The sequence below is a fragment of the Erinaceus europaeus genome, chromosome 20, assembly GCF_950295315.1.
Source record: "Erinaceus europaeus chromosome 20, mEriEur2.1, whole genome shotgun sequence".
Lineage (NCBI taxonomy): Eukaryota > Metazoa > Chordata > Mammalia > Eulipotyphla > Erinaceidae > Erinaceus > Erinaceus europaeus.
In genome coordinates, this window is record NC_080181.1 from 38,072,898 (window position 1) to 38,085,692 (window position 12,795).

Sequence of the window (12,795 nt, forward strand, 5' to 3'; positions counted from 1 at the left end):
TTTTTCACCATTGAGTATGATGTTGGCTATAGGTTTGCTATATATAGACTTTACTATCTCCAGGAAATTTCCATCTATTCCCATTTTTTTGTAGTGTTTATATCATAAATGGGTGTTGTATTTTGTCAAAGGCTTTCTCTGCATCTATTGATATGACCATGTGGTTTTTGGTCTTGCTTTTATTGATGTGGTGGATCATGTTGATTGATTTACGTATATTAAATCAATCTTGATTCCCTGGGATAAACCCCACTTGGTCATGATGAACAATCTTTTTAATATACTGCTGTATCTGGTTGGCTAAAATTTTGTTCAATATTTTAGCATATATGTTCATCAGAGATATTGGTCTGTAGTTTTCTTTTTTGGTGTTGTCCCTGCCAACTTTTGATATCAGAGTGATGTTGGCTTCATAGAAGCTGGAAGGGAGTATTCCAGTGTCTTCAATCTTCTGGAAGACTTTTAAAAGTAGAGGTATTAGTTATTCTTTGAAGGCTATGTAGAATTCATTTGTAAAACCATCTGGTCCAGGACTTTTATTTTTGGGAAGATTTTTGATACCTGTTTCAATTTCATTAGCTATGATGGGCCTGTTCATGTTATAGACTTCCTCTCTACATAGTTTTGTAAGTTTGTAGGTATCTAGGAACTTGTCCATTTCTTCCAGGTTCTCCAGCTTGCTGGCATCTAGTTGTTCATAGAAGCCTCACATGATATGTTGAATCCTGCAGTGTCTGTTGTGATATCTCCTCTTTTATTTAATATCATATTTATTTGGGTCTTCTCCCTTTTTTGTTTTGTGAGTCTGGCTAAAGTTTATCAATTTTGTTCACTCTTTGGAAGAACCGTTTCCTTTCGTTGATCTTTTGTATGGTTTTCTTATTTTCAATGTTATTGATTTCTGCCTTAACTTTAGTGATTTCTGTCCTTCTGGTTGCTTTAGAGTTCCTCTGTTCTTCTTCTTCTAGGTACTTAAGATGTGTAATCAGGTTGTTTATTTGTGCTTTTTCTTGTTTCCTAATGTGTGCTTGTATGTCTATGAACTTCCCTCTCACCACTGCCTTAGCTGTGTCCCAAATATTTTGATAACTTGTGTCTTCATTTTCATTGAACTCTTGAAACATTTTGATCTCTTCCTTTATTTCCTCTTTGACCCAGAAGTTGTTAAGGAGTGTACTTTTGAGCTTCCACATTTTGGGACTATTACTAATCTTTTGATGATTGTTAAGTGTTAGTTTAATTCCACTGTGGCCTGAGAATATGCTTGGGATGATTTCAATGCTCTTGAATTTGCTGATGCTGTCATTGTGGCCTAACATAGGGTCTATACTTGAGAATAACCCATGTAGACATGAGAAAAATGTGTATTCCAGTTTCTTAGGATAAATGACTCTGAAAATGTTCGACAGTTCTAGTTTATCTCCTCATTTAGCTCCTTTATGTCTTTATTGATTTTCTGCCTGGATGATCTGTCAAGTTGAGAGAGTGAGGTGTCCCTTACTATGACTGTGTTGCTGATAATATATTTCTGTAGCTCTTTCAGTAGATGTTTGATATATTTAGATGGCTTCTCTTTGGGTGCATATATGTTAATAATTATTTAGTCCTCTTTATTGCCTGATCCTCTGAGCATTAAATAATGTCCATTCTTATCTTTTTTGATCATATCTATTTTAAAGTCTATTATGTCAGATATGAGAATAGCTGTTCCTGCCATTTTTTGTGGTCCATTGGCTTGTATGATAGTTTTCCATCCTTTCATTTTAAGTCTGTGTTTGTCTTGTTGAGTTAGGTGGATTTCCTGTAGACAGCTTATTGTTGGGTTGTGTTTTCTGATCCATCTTCCTACTCTGTGTCTTTTAATAAGTGAATTCAGGCCATTGACATTTATTGATATCAAAAATTGAAGATATTTTAACGCCATTCTTGTAGATTATTAAAGTGTATGGCCTATTTATTGTGGTCTGTTTATAGGAGACCTTTCAGAACTTCAGAACTTCAGAATTTCTTTCAGGGCCAGCTTGGTGATAATTGATTCCTTCAACTGTTGCTTGTCTGAGAAGGTTTTTATGCCTCCATCTATTCTGAATGTCAGTCTAGCAGGATATAGTAGTCTTGGTTGAAACCCTTTCTCACTGAGCAGAAGATATCGATAGATATCTTACCATTCTCTTCTGGCCTGTAGTGTTTGTGTGGAGAAGTCTGCTGCTAATCTTATGGGTTTTCCTCTGTAGGTAACTCTTTTTTTTTTTTTTTCTTTTGAAGCCTTTAGGATCCTTTCTTTATCCTTATTCCTGTCTATTCTAAATATGATGTGCCTTGGTGTCTTTAAGTATGGGTTAATTCTGTTTGGGACTCTCTGGGATTCTTGAACCTTTATGTCTTTGATGTTGTCTAGACTAGAGAAGTTTTCAGCTATTATGGCCGGAAGAATGCTTTCTTCCTCTCCCTCTCTTTCTTCCTCTGGTAAGCCAATACTGTGTATATTGTTTCTTTTGAAGTCATGCCGTAGGTCTCTGTTGTTGTTTTCAGTATCTCTTAATCTCTTTTTGAGATCTCTTACTTCTTTTTTAGTTGTCTCTAATTCTTCCTTGATCTTGTTAATTCTGTTTTCAGCCTCATTGATTCTATTCTCTCTCCCCTCTACTGTTTTCTGGAGTTCATCTATTTTGTTACCCTGTTTAGCTTGTTCATCTACTTGTGTTCTTAGCTCAGCTATTTCAGCTTTCAGCTCTCTAATAACCTTGAGATAATTAGTGTTTTCTTTCAGAATCTCATTTGTTGTTTCTCCATTTCTGGTGACAATTCTTTCAAACTCTTTACTCACTCCTGTGATTATTTCCTTAGCTAGTGATTGGATGTTGACCTCATTATTTTGTGCTTCTCCCTTTGGGGGGCTTTTAGCTGGACTTTTGTCTTGGTTCATTTCTCCAATATTTATTCTTGTTGGTTTAACCATTTTATATATTATGCTATGAGGTCCCTCTCCCAGTACTTTCTAAATTAATTTTCACTATTGCCTGGATTGTGTCTGAGTAAGTTAATTAAAGGTTTCATAGTTGTGGAAGTTAACAGTTGTTTCAATAGTATTTTAATCCTTGATTCAGAGCTCTTAAAAGCCTCTTTTGTGCTTTTTCTTCCCTGTAGGCTATGGGAGCCTGATGGCTTTTAAACTGTAAGTACACTTCTTAGTTTAATCACTGACTTCTGACCAAGACATAAAGCAGGGTGTGGCAGAAATAATCCAGGGACTATGAAAAGAGACTTTCACAGCCTCACTGATATGCCACCGAGGTATAGATCTTCTCCTGAATCTCCTGGTTAGTTCTCTTTCCCCTGGTGTCAGCACTGGGCCTCCCTCCTGCTGCTCCACGCTCTAAGGGCAGCAGCAATGGAGACTCAGAGTTGCACTTGGTGAGTCACAGGGGAGTTCTCTCCCCTCAGCTATCCCCTTGTTGGTGAAACAGACTAGAGGTGTTACCTCATCTGATGAACTGCCGGACTGTTACCAGCCACCCAATCTCTTTTTAGGCTTCTCTCTGTCCACCAGCCACATGTGTTTGCACTCACTCATGATCTGGTGGGTTCCTGAAGTCGTTCTAGTCCTGTCCTGTTTTGGTCCCAGGTGCTCTCCTTTGGTATTCCTAGGAAAGGAGAGGAGAGAAACACATCTACTGCTGCTCATAGCCCCACCTCTGGAACTCTGTTTTTATTCTTTTGGCTATATTGATGCTTTCCATCTGTGTCCCTTATTGTATTTTCATTTGTCTTATCACTGGGCAATGTGTAAAATATCCCTGCTGTCTGGGAAAAATTTCATTTCATTTCTGAGTTCTATTTTATTAATCAGTCAATTTAATTAATCAACTCCCTATTATGTGTTTTCTGTATTTGAGTCTTATTTTAAGGTGGTGTTTCTGTTTATCAATGTGTGCTTAAGGAGATTTACTTGTAGCTCACACAGTATTGCTTTTCTTCTGCTCAATGGATTATTTTGTAGAGGAATTTTCATTGATGGGTGTGTGGAGACTTCAGTGTTTTCTTTTTCTTTCTTTTCTTATTTTATTTTATTTTTATTTATAAAAAGGTAACACTGACAAAACCATAGGATAAGAAGGGTACAACTCCACACAATTCTTACAATTCCATATACTATCCCCTCCCTTGATAGCTTTCCTATTATTTAACTCTCTGGGAATATGGATCCAAGGTCTTTATGGGATGCAGAAGGTGGAAGGTCTGGCTTCTGTAATTGCTTCCCCACTGAACATGGGCATTGACAAGTGGATCCATACTCCCAGCCTGCTTCTCTCTTTCCCTAGTGGGGTGGGGCTCTGGGGAAGCTGACCTCCAGGTCACATGTTGGGGCTGTCTGTCCAGGGAAGTCTGGTTGGCATCATGCAAATATCTGGAACCAGGTGGCTGAATAGAGTTAACATATAAAGCCAAAGAAGTTGTTGACTAATCATGAGCCTAAAGGCTGGAATAGTTCAGATGAAGAGTTGGAGGTGCGGGGCTCCATTTTGTAGATAGCTGGTAGGCCTATTTTAGTTATATTCCAAAGGGACCATGGCTATACTAGTTTTTTTTCCCCCCTGAGCCTGAAATCTGATATGCAGGTGGATCCAAGTTATTGTCTGTAGAGATGATGTCATGGCTGGAAAAAGGACCAGAAAGCTGGATCAAGGAAGAGAGTATCTCCCAAATAAGGTCAAGGTGAAAAAATATTTTTGACTCTAAACCTCATCTATTTGATCTGATCTGGGGCCCATATTCAGCTTAGGAGGTATGTGACCTCTGCATCCCTCTAGATCGGAACTCATATTCTGTGGTCCTGAGTAGAAACGTTCAAAGCTGCCCCAATTTCAGGACCCATCCTCCTCAGGTGTAGCATAGAGTATGTTGTCCAGCCTCTCTTTGGAGGATGGGACATTCTCTATCATTGTTAATCCAAGTAGAGGGCAAGGTCCTATGGGGGCCCACAAAGGGGTCTATTTTGTTGTTCCTGATAGAGATGACTAGTAACAATTAAGAAAGGGATTTATTCAAAGTCTGGGCCCATCACATCTGTTTGGAAATCTCAGGACTCTGTGACTAGGACCCCAGCTGATGGGGTGTCCTGATAGTGAGTAATCGGTCATCGTTAAAAGATGCCAGTCTCTTGCCCTTATTCATCTTTTTCTGTCCTTGCTTTGATAAGGTTAGCTTTGGAGTGAGTGAGGGAAGTATAATAGGAAGTAGGTGAGGAGGGTATCTAAATCTAAGTTCATAATTTCATTATGAACTTTATACTGACTCACTGCAGACTGTTGTGTACTTTTGTTTTCAGGTATATATTTTGTTTTAATTTATAGGTACATGTGAACATATGCTCTATCTCACAGGACCTGGTCTATACTTAGGTTTTGGGACTTTGTTAGGAAGTGAATTACCTGCAGTGGAATCCTATGAAAGGAAAGGAACACACAACCAAAAATGTATGTGTACACCTATATTTATAGCAGCACAATTCATAATAGCTAAAACCTGGAAGCAGCCCAGGTGCCCAATAACAGATGTGTGGCTGAGAAAGCTGTCATATATAGACACAATGGAATACTACACAACTATTAAGAACAATGAACCCACCTTCTCTGACCCATCTTGAATGGAGCTAGAAGAAATTATGTCAATGAGCTAAGTCAGAAAGACAAAGACTAGTATGGGATGATCCCACTCATAAACAGAAGTTGAGAAAGAAGAACAGAAAGGGAAGTCCAAGCAGGATCTGACTGAATTTGGAGTAGGACACCAAAGTAAAAACCCTGGGTTGAGGGTGAGGGTGGATGTTCAGCTTCACTGCTGTGGGCGGATGGGATGGGACATTGTCTTTTGGTGGTGGGATTGGTGTTTATGTACACTCCTATTAATTTGTAGTCGTATAAGTCACTATTTAATATAGGAGGGAAAAATTGATTGAATGTCTCAATTTTTTTAATGCACAGGCTGAGTCTTCAGTATGTTGACTCTCTTAAAAGCTTCTAAGCTTCAGGGAGAACAGAAGCAACTGCTGGCAAGTTATATACAAATAATGTCAAAGGCCATAAATTATGGTGGTGTTGTATATGATACAACAAATCCTAACAAAGGGATATTTCAAAGTGAGCCCAATTGCCAAATAATGTGATTATAGCAAAAACTATCTATTGCCTTCTTAAACCCTAAGACATCAGGAACCTCCCACTTCCTCTATAGATTCTATATTTTCCCTAGTCCTAGAACCTCTCAGTTTATACCAAATGATAGTGCACCTGCTGATCCCAACTTAATCAACACAATAAGTAGTACTTCAGCTTTTCTTTCTTTTCTTTCTTTCTTTCTTTCTTTCTTTCTTTCTTTCTTTCTTTCTTTTTTTGGGGGGGCACTGGCTCTGAATAAAACTTTGCCATTCTCTTGGGTTTTCTTTCTTTTCTGACTTCCATCCTTCCTTCCTACTTACCCACATACCTTTCTTTCTTCCCTTTTCTTTCTTTCTCTTTCTTCCTTTCTCTCTCCCTCTCTTCCTTTCTTTCTTTCTTTCTTTCTTTGCTTTCAATTTAGTGACACCCTCTTCTGACAGCAGAGCAAAGCCTTTGATTATGAGAACCCTACTTGCCTTAAAGTTGCCAAAAGAAGCTTGTTTCTTTCATGTGCTTTTCTCCCTGGAAGCTGGATGTCCCTCTGCTCCTGCCATGATCATGGCACCTACCTTGTTGGAACCTGCTCCCCCAATTACTTCTGTGCCCCAACCCCTTGTCTTGGCCTCCTTGGAAAGCCTAGTAGCAGAAAGAACAATAGCCATAGAGATAATGGTCTGGAATTCAGTTCTGTTTTCTCTTTATATTTATAGACAGTTTGAACTTTTAGTTTTCTCTCTTTTCAAGTTATGTAGAATACAGAGTTTGTCTTTCCTCCTTCTTATTCTTATTTTTTTGCTATTGTCTTCAGCTAGTTCTGCTGTTAGTTTCTGCAAAGGAAGTATTATCAGTCACTCAGCAAAAACTGTGCTGGGCAGGTAGAGACTTAACACATTGTTCCTACACCTGCAGACATGATAGGTAGGTGGGAAGAGGGTGTGGGGATGCTGGGAGATTAAAGAATTGGTGCCTCAGGGATTCATTACTTTGTGACTTAATGTGTCCCAATGGTGTGAGTAGGAAGGGTACTTGACAGTAGAGGGGATTTGAAACATGCTACTACTGAATTGTGATCATCAGAGAGGCACATTCTTTGTCTTCTTGTTCAGTAGACTTGGTCTTTGCCCCCACCTCAGGGGATCTTGAACCTGTGGGGGGGGGGCCAAGCTTGCTTTCTCTTCCCTGGGTCTCAGTTCTGTGACAGCTTCAACACTTTTGGTCTTCCTGTTCCTACTGTGCTGACTTACATGGCAGAGTCCCTGGAAATGGGGCCTTCTTTTAAGATGAGGCAGAATATATTTATTCCACGCTAGGCTCCAGGCTCTGTCCCAGGATGGCAAGGGCCAGCTGAGCCCTGAGCTTCACACCCTGTCCTCTAGGAGTCTCACTTGGAGGAGAGGGCGTTCTGTCATGGCATTTGGCCTATGTGTGGTCATCTTGAAGACACAAACCCTGACCCTGGAAGGAAGAAGCTGAAACCTGCAGACCTGCCTCTTGCTATTACTCCACAAAGGCAGAATGAGAAGATCAGAATGAGAGCTATGGCTTTGATTCACACAGAAATCTCAGAGGCCAGAATTTAAACCAGCCTGAATGTATCAAGTTCAATGTAACATCTATTTATTTACCTTTCTTTCATTCTTCTTTCTTCCTTTCTCCCTTCCCCTTCTTTCCTTTTTCTCTGTCTCTCTTTCTTTGTCCCTTCCTCATTCTTTCTTCATTTTTTCCTTCCCATTCATTTTTTCCTTCTCTGTCTCTATCTTTTTTTTGCCTCCAGGGTTATCATCAGGGTTTAGTGACAGCACTATGAATCCACTACTCCTCGTTGCCATTTTTTTTTTCCATTTTATTGAATAGGCTAGAGAGAAATTGGGAGGGGAGTCAGAGATAGGGAGAAAGACAGACATCTGCCGAGCTGCTTCGCCATTTGTGGAGCATCCCCTCTGCAGGTGGAGGAGCAGGAGGCTCAAACCTGGATTCTTGCACAGGTCCTGGCATTTTGTACCATGTACACTTAACTGGGTACAACACCTCCTGAGCCCTCTTTTCTTTCTCAAACCATTTTATTTGGAGGGAAATAATGGTTTACAGGACAATTGTTGATACATGAGTAAAGTCTTTTCTCTCCCCACAAGGTAGCATTCTCTTGCCAAATAGCCAGAGCTTGACACCATCTTTTAAAAATTCCTCTTGTTAAAGGCTCAAACCAGTTTCCTGCACAAGGAAGAATTTCTGTGCTGCATGTTATTGTAGGAGGAAAAAGGGAAAAGTGGTTTATAGGTACTGTCACATGAAATATTAATTTAGAAGTCCTTCTAGAAAAATAAGGCACTCATAGATGTAAGAAATAGTCTGTGAAAATTAAAAATTAATTATTCTGCATGAAAGAGTGAGCCACAGTAAATCAAGTGCAAGTCTATTTCAGAATCTAAAATCAGGATCTGTGGCTGGGCTTCCTCAGGCCATCACAAAAAGCCTAAGTGTTCATTCCTGCTGTGCCAAACTGTTAGGAGTGGGGAACTAGGCAGTGGCAGACACAGTTGAAAGCTCACATTTCCTTGAATACAGACCTGAGTTTAAGTCCTCAGTTCCCACTTGCAGGGCAGAAACTTCACAAGTGGTGAAGCAGTGTTGCAGATGTTTCTCTTTCTCTCTCTCTATTTCACCATCTCCTCTCAGTTGCTCTATTGTCCTATCAGATAAAAACAAATGGCTGCCAGGAGTGGTGGTTTCCTTCTGCAGGCACTGAACTCCAGTGGTAATTCTGCTGTTGAATAAACAAACAATCATAATAACAAATACCAGAGCAGTAGGGAAGAAGCAAATTTCAGGAGTTATTTATTCTGTGTTTTTTTTTTTTTTGCCACTAGGGTTATTGCTTGGGGATTGGTGCCTACAGGACTCCACTGTGCTCCAATAACCTTTTATTTTTGGGGGGCAGGCAGGGAGGACACAAGGAGATGGAGAGGAAGAGAAAGGGAGGGAGGGAGAAAGAAAAGGGGGGGAGAGAAGGAAGAATCACCTGTAGCACTGCTCTTGAAGTTTTTCCCTTGCAGTTGAGATTTGGGGGCCTTGAACATGGAAACTTGTGTTTTACTTGGTGCACCACCACGCAGATCCCAGGAGTTATTTTTTTCATATGTAGTACTAAAGGCCCATCTGAACACTATACTTGCTGAGAGCCTCATTCATGATAAGAGGTGCACTTTACCTGCTAAGCCTGCTCCTGGCCCACTGAGGTGCTTTTCTCACTAACAACAGGTTCATCTCATTGAGTGGGTAGTCATGGAAATGACTTGCAATTTGATTTCAGTCTTCCAACTGACCCATTCTGAGGTGGCCACCTATATCAGGACACAAGCATACTGCATACTGGGATCTGTGAAGGCTGGGAATGTGCTTGGATCTTTTAGCAGGAAGTGAGAGGTAGCTAACAGTGCCAAGAGATGCTTGTGAAAGTGCTGTCATCTCTCATATGAGGGTGGCTGCAGATATCTGGTGCAGGAGTGAGAATGGATGACTGATGAGGGTTGGGATTCACAGAGAACAGTTTTTTAAGCTAAGAATATCAGTGAAACCCAGGTGAGAACCCACACTTACAGGCTTGCTGTGGCAACTTGTGCCAGGATGTGTCATCCAGACTCATGATCACAGTAGCCTTGGGGAAAGAGAGACCAGGTGTGTTAGGGTGCCCAGAGGGCTCTCCCAGGAGTATCCGTCCTTTTAACCTTCCTCTTGCTTGCTGGCTGCTTCTACAACACTGAGGGTGATAGTGTCTTCACAGCCCAGAGGGGAGGAGAACATGTCCATGGTGCTCCTGGGGGGTGGGGTGGGGTGTTAGGGCCTGAGTAATCATGGCAACTTTATTTATTTTTATTTCTTTATTGGGGGATTAATAGTTTACAGTTGACAGAAAAACAATAGTTTGTACATGCGGAACATCTCCCAGTTTTCCACATAACAATTCAACCCCCACTAGGTTTTCCTCTGCCATCATGTTCCAGGACCCAAACCCTCCTCCCCACCCCAGTGTGTTTTCCTTTGGTACAATACACCAACTCCAGTCCGAGTTCTGCGTAGTGTTTTCCCCTCTTATCTCATTTTTCAACTTCTGTCTGAGTGAGATCTCACATGTGAGAATGAGTTCCAACAATAAAACAAGGACAGAAAAGTGTGTGTATGTGTGTGTATGTGTAAGAGAGAGAGAGAGAGAGTAACTGTTACACTGCTTATGGGAATGTAAACTGGTGCAACCACTGTGGAGAACAGTGTGGAGAATCCTTAAAGAAATACAAATTGAAATGCCATATGACCCAGCAGTTCTACTACTAGGCATATACCCCAAAGATATAACACTGATTCAGTGGGATCTATGCACGCCTATGTTCATAGCAACTTTATTTACAATAGCAAAAACTTGGACACAACCAAAAGGGAAAAAATTTATGGGACATATACTCAACAGAATATTATACATTAATAAAAAGGGATGATATTGTGTCCTCTGGGACAAAGTCAATGGAATTGGGGAAGATTGTGCTCAGTGAATCAAATAAGGAGGTGGAGAACAATTACAGGATGGTTTCACTCATATGCAGAATATAGACAATTGAATATATAAATGTGAAAAAAATGTCAACCTATTTTCAAGTCTGTGGGAGAACTGTAGTGGTTGTTTATGGGGGTGGGGATAGGGACACAGACCTTTGGTGATGGGAATAGTGATGAAAAAATAAATGATAAATATGGAAAGTAAAAGACAGAGAAAAAGAAAGAAAGAAAGAAAGAAAGAAAGAAAGAAAGAAAGAAAGAAAGAAAGAAAGAAAGGAAGAAGTGGCAGAAAGTCTCAGGAAGTCCAGGATGGTGCAAACTCCAGTCACACTGGGTCAGGGGGTCAAAGGAAGTCATCAGGGTGGTGGTGTCCCCACTCCTCACCTTTGGCCTTATCACTTCAGTTCACCTCATCTTTATTTTCAGGCAGGTCCTTGCCAAGAAGATGTGGAAAATACCAGCCCAGAACTAGTGTCTCTGAGAGAGAAACTCTCTTTCTGCATGCTTTCTACCCCCCCAGGTCTCTGATTCTCCATTCATGGTGGGGGGACCATCGCTGTTCAATGTGCCCACAGTAGTGGAAGGAGGTGGCCCTAGGTACACAATTTTCAGGAGTGAGGAACACTGACTTCCCTAGGGAGAAGATGAAATCTTTTAGGAAAATGAATTCATGTGGGGGCTGGGTGGTGCTGCACCTAGTTGGTTATACAGGCTGTAATGTGCAAGGATTCAGATTTGAGCCCCTGGTCCCCATCTGCAGGGGGAAAGCTTTGTGAGTAATGAAGCAGTGTTGCATGTGTCTTTTTATCACTCTCCCTCTCTACCACCCTCTTCTCTTTCAATTTGGCTCTCAAAATTGGCTGTCTATGTCCAATGAGTAAAGATTAAAAATTAAAAAAATAAAAATTTAAAATTTAAAAAAAGGAAAAAGAAAAAATAAAAGGAAAAAAAATGAATGTATGTGTGTGCCCATTTGACCTGGTGGAAGACACTCAAACCTAGAGAGCATCTGACTTGATGTCTTGACACTCTCAGGTGCACCACACTACCTCCCTCAGGTCTCACCCTGCATGCTTCTAGACTTTTTGGCTTAAGAGCCATTTCCTTAGGGTCTAACCTAATTCACCAGTACTTTATTATATATTTTAATTTTTTAGATAGAGACAGAGAAGCCAGGAAGATAGGGAGAGGGAAGAAAAGAGACAGGGAATTGGGGGGAGAGGGAAGGAGAAAGAGAAAAAGGGAGAGAGAGAGAGACCATAACTCTAAAGCTTTCTTCAATGCCACTGGTAGTCAGGCTTGAACCTGGGACACACATGTGACAAAGCAGCACACTATCCAAATGAGCTGTTTTCCTGGCCCACCAATGCCTTTATTCCCTTGATTGCACTCCATAATAGTTCATACTATGTGAAGTGTGATTCCCCAGGGTTGATGTTAGATGTAGGCCTGTGCTTCTCTGCAGCCTGGGGTCCAGGAGATGGTTCATGCTCACAGAACACTAGAGTGAATGACTAGGTGGGGAGTTGCCAATTTTTTATAAAGTTAATTTATTGGCATTTTAACATTGTTTTACAAACTTATAAGGTTTCAGAGGCCCCCCTTCCTTCTGATAACCACCCTAGTTGTCAGAGTCCTTGAACACTGTAATGTGTGTGCTCTATCAAGTGCACTACTGGCTGGCTCCTAGTAATCCAGATTTTTAATTTGGAAAAAAAAAATCTTAAGGGGGTCGGGTGGTGGCACAGTGGGTTAAGCACACATGGCGCAAAGCGCAAGGACCAGAGTAGGGATCTCGGTTCCAGTCCCTGGCTTCCCACCTGCAGGGGAGTCGCTTCACAGGCGGTGAAGCGGGTCTGCAGTTGTCTATCTTTCTCTCCCCCTCTCTGTCTTCCCCTCCTCTCTCCATTTCTCTCTGTCCTATCCAACAACTAACAACATCAACAATGGTAATAATAATAATAACCACAACAAGGCTACAACAAGGGCAACAAAAGGGGGGGAAATGGTCTCCAGGAGCAGTGGATTTGTGGTGCAGGCACTGAGCCCAGCAATAACCCTGGAGGAAAAAAAAAAAAAGAAATCTTAA

The 12,795-nt window shown here is 40.9% G+C and overlaps 1 protein-coding gene across 5 annotated transcripts in view; it reads left to right on the forward strand.

Annotated features, from left to right (window-relative positions):
- Positions 1-12,795, forward strand: part of OCA2 (OCA2 melanosomal transmembrane protein) — a 452,195-nt gene that overhangs the window by 229,471 nt on the left and 209,929 nt on the right. The window lies entirely within an intron of this gene.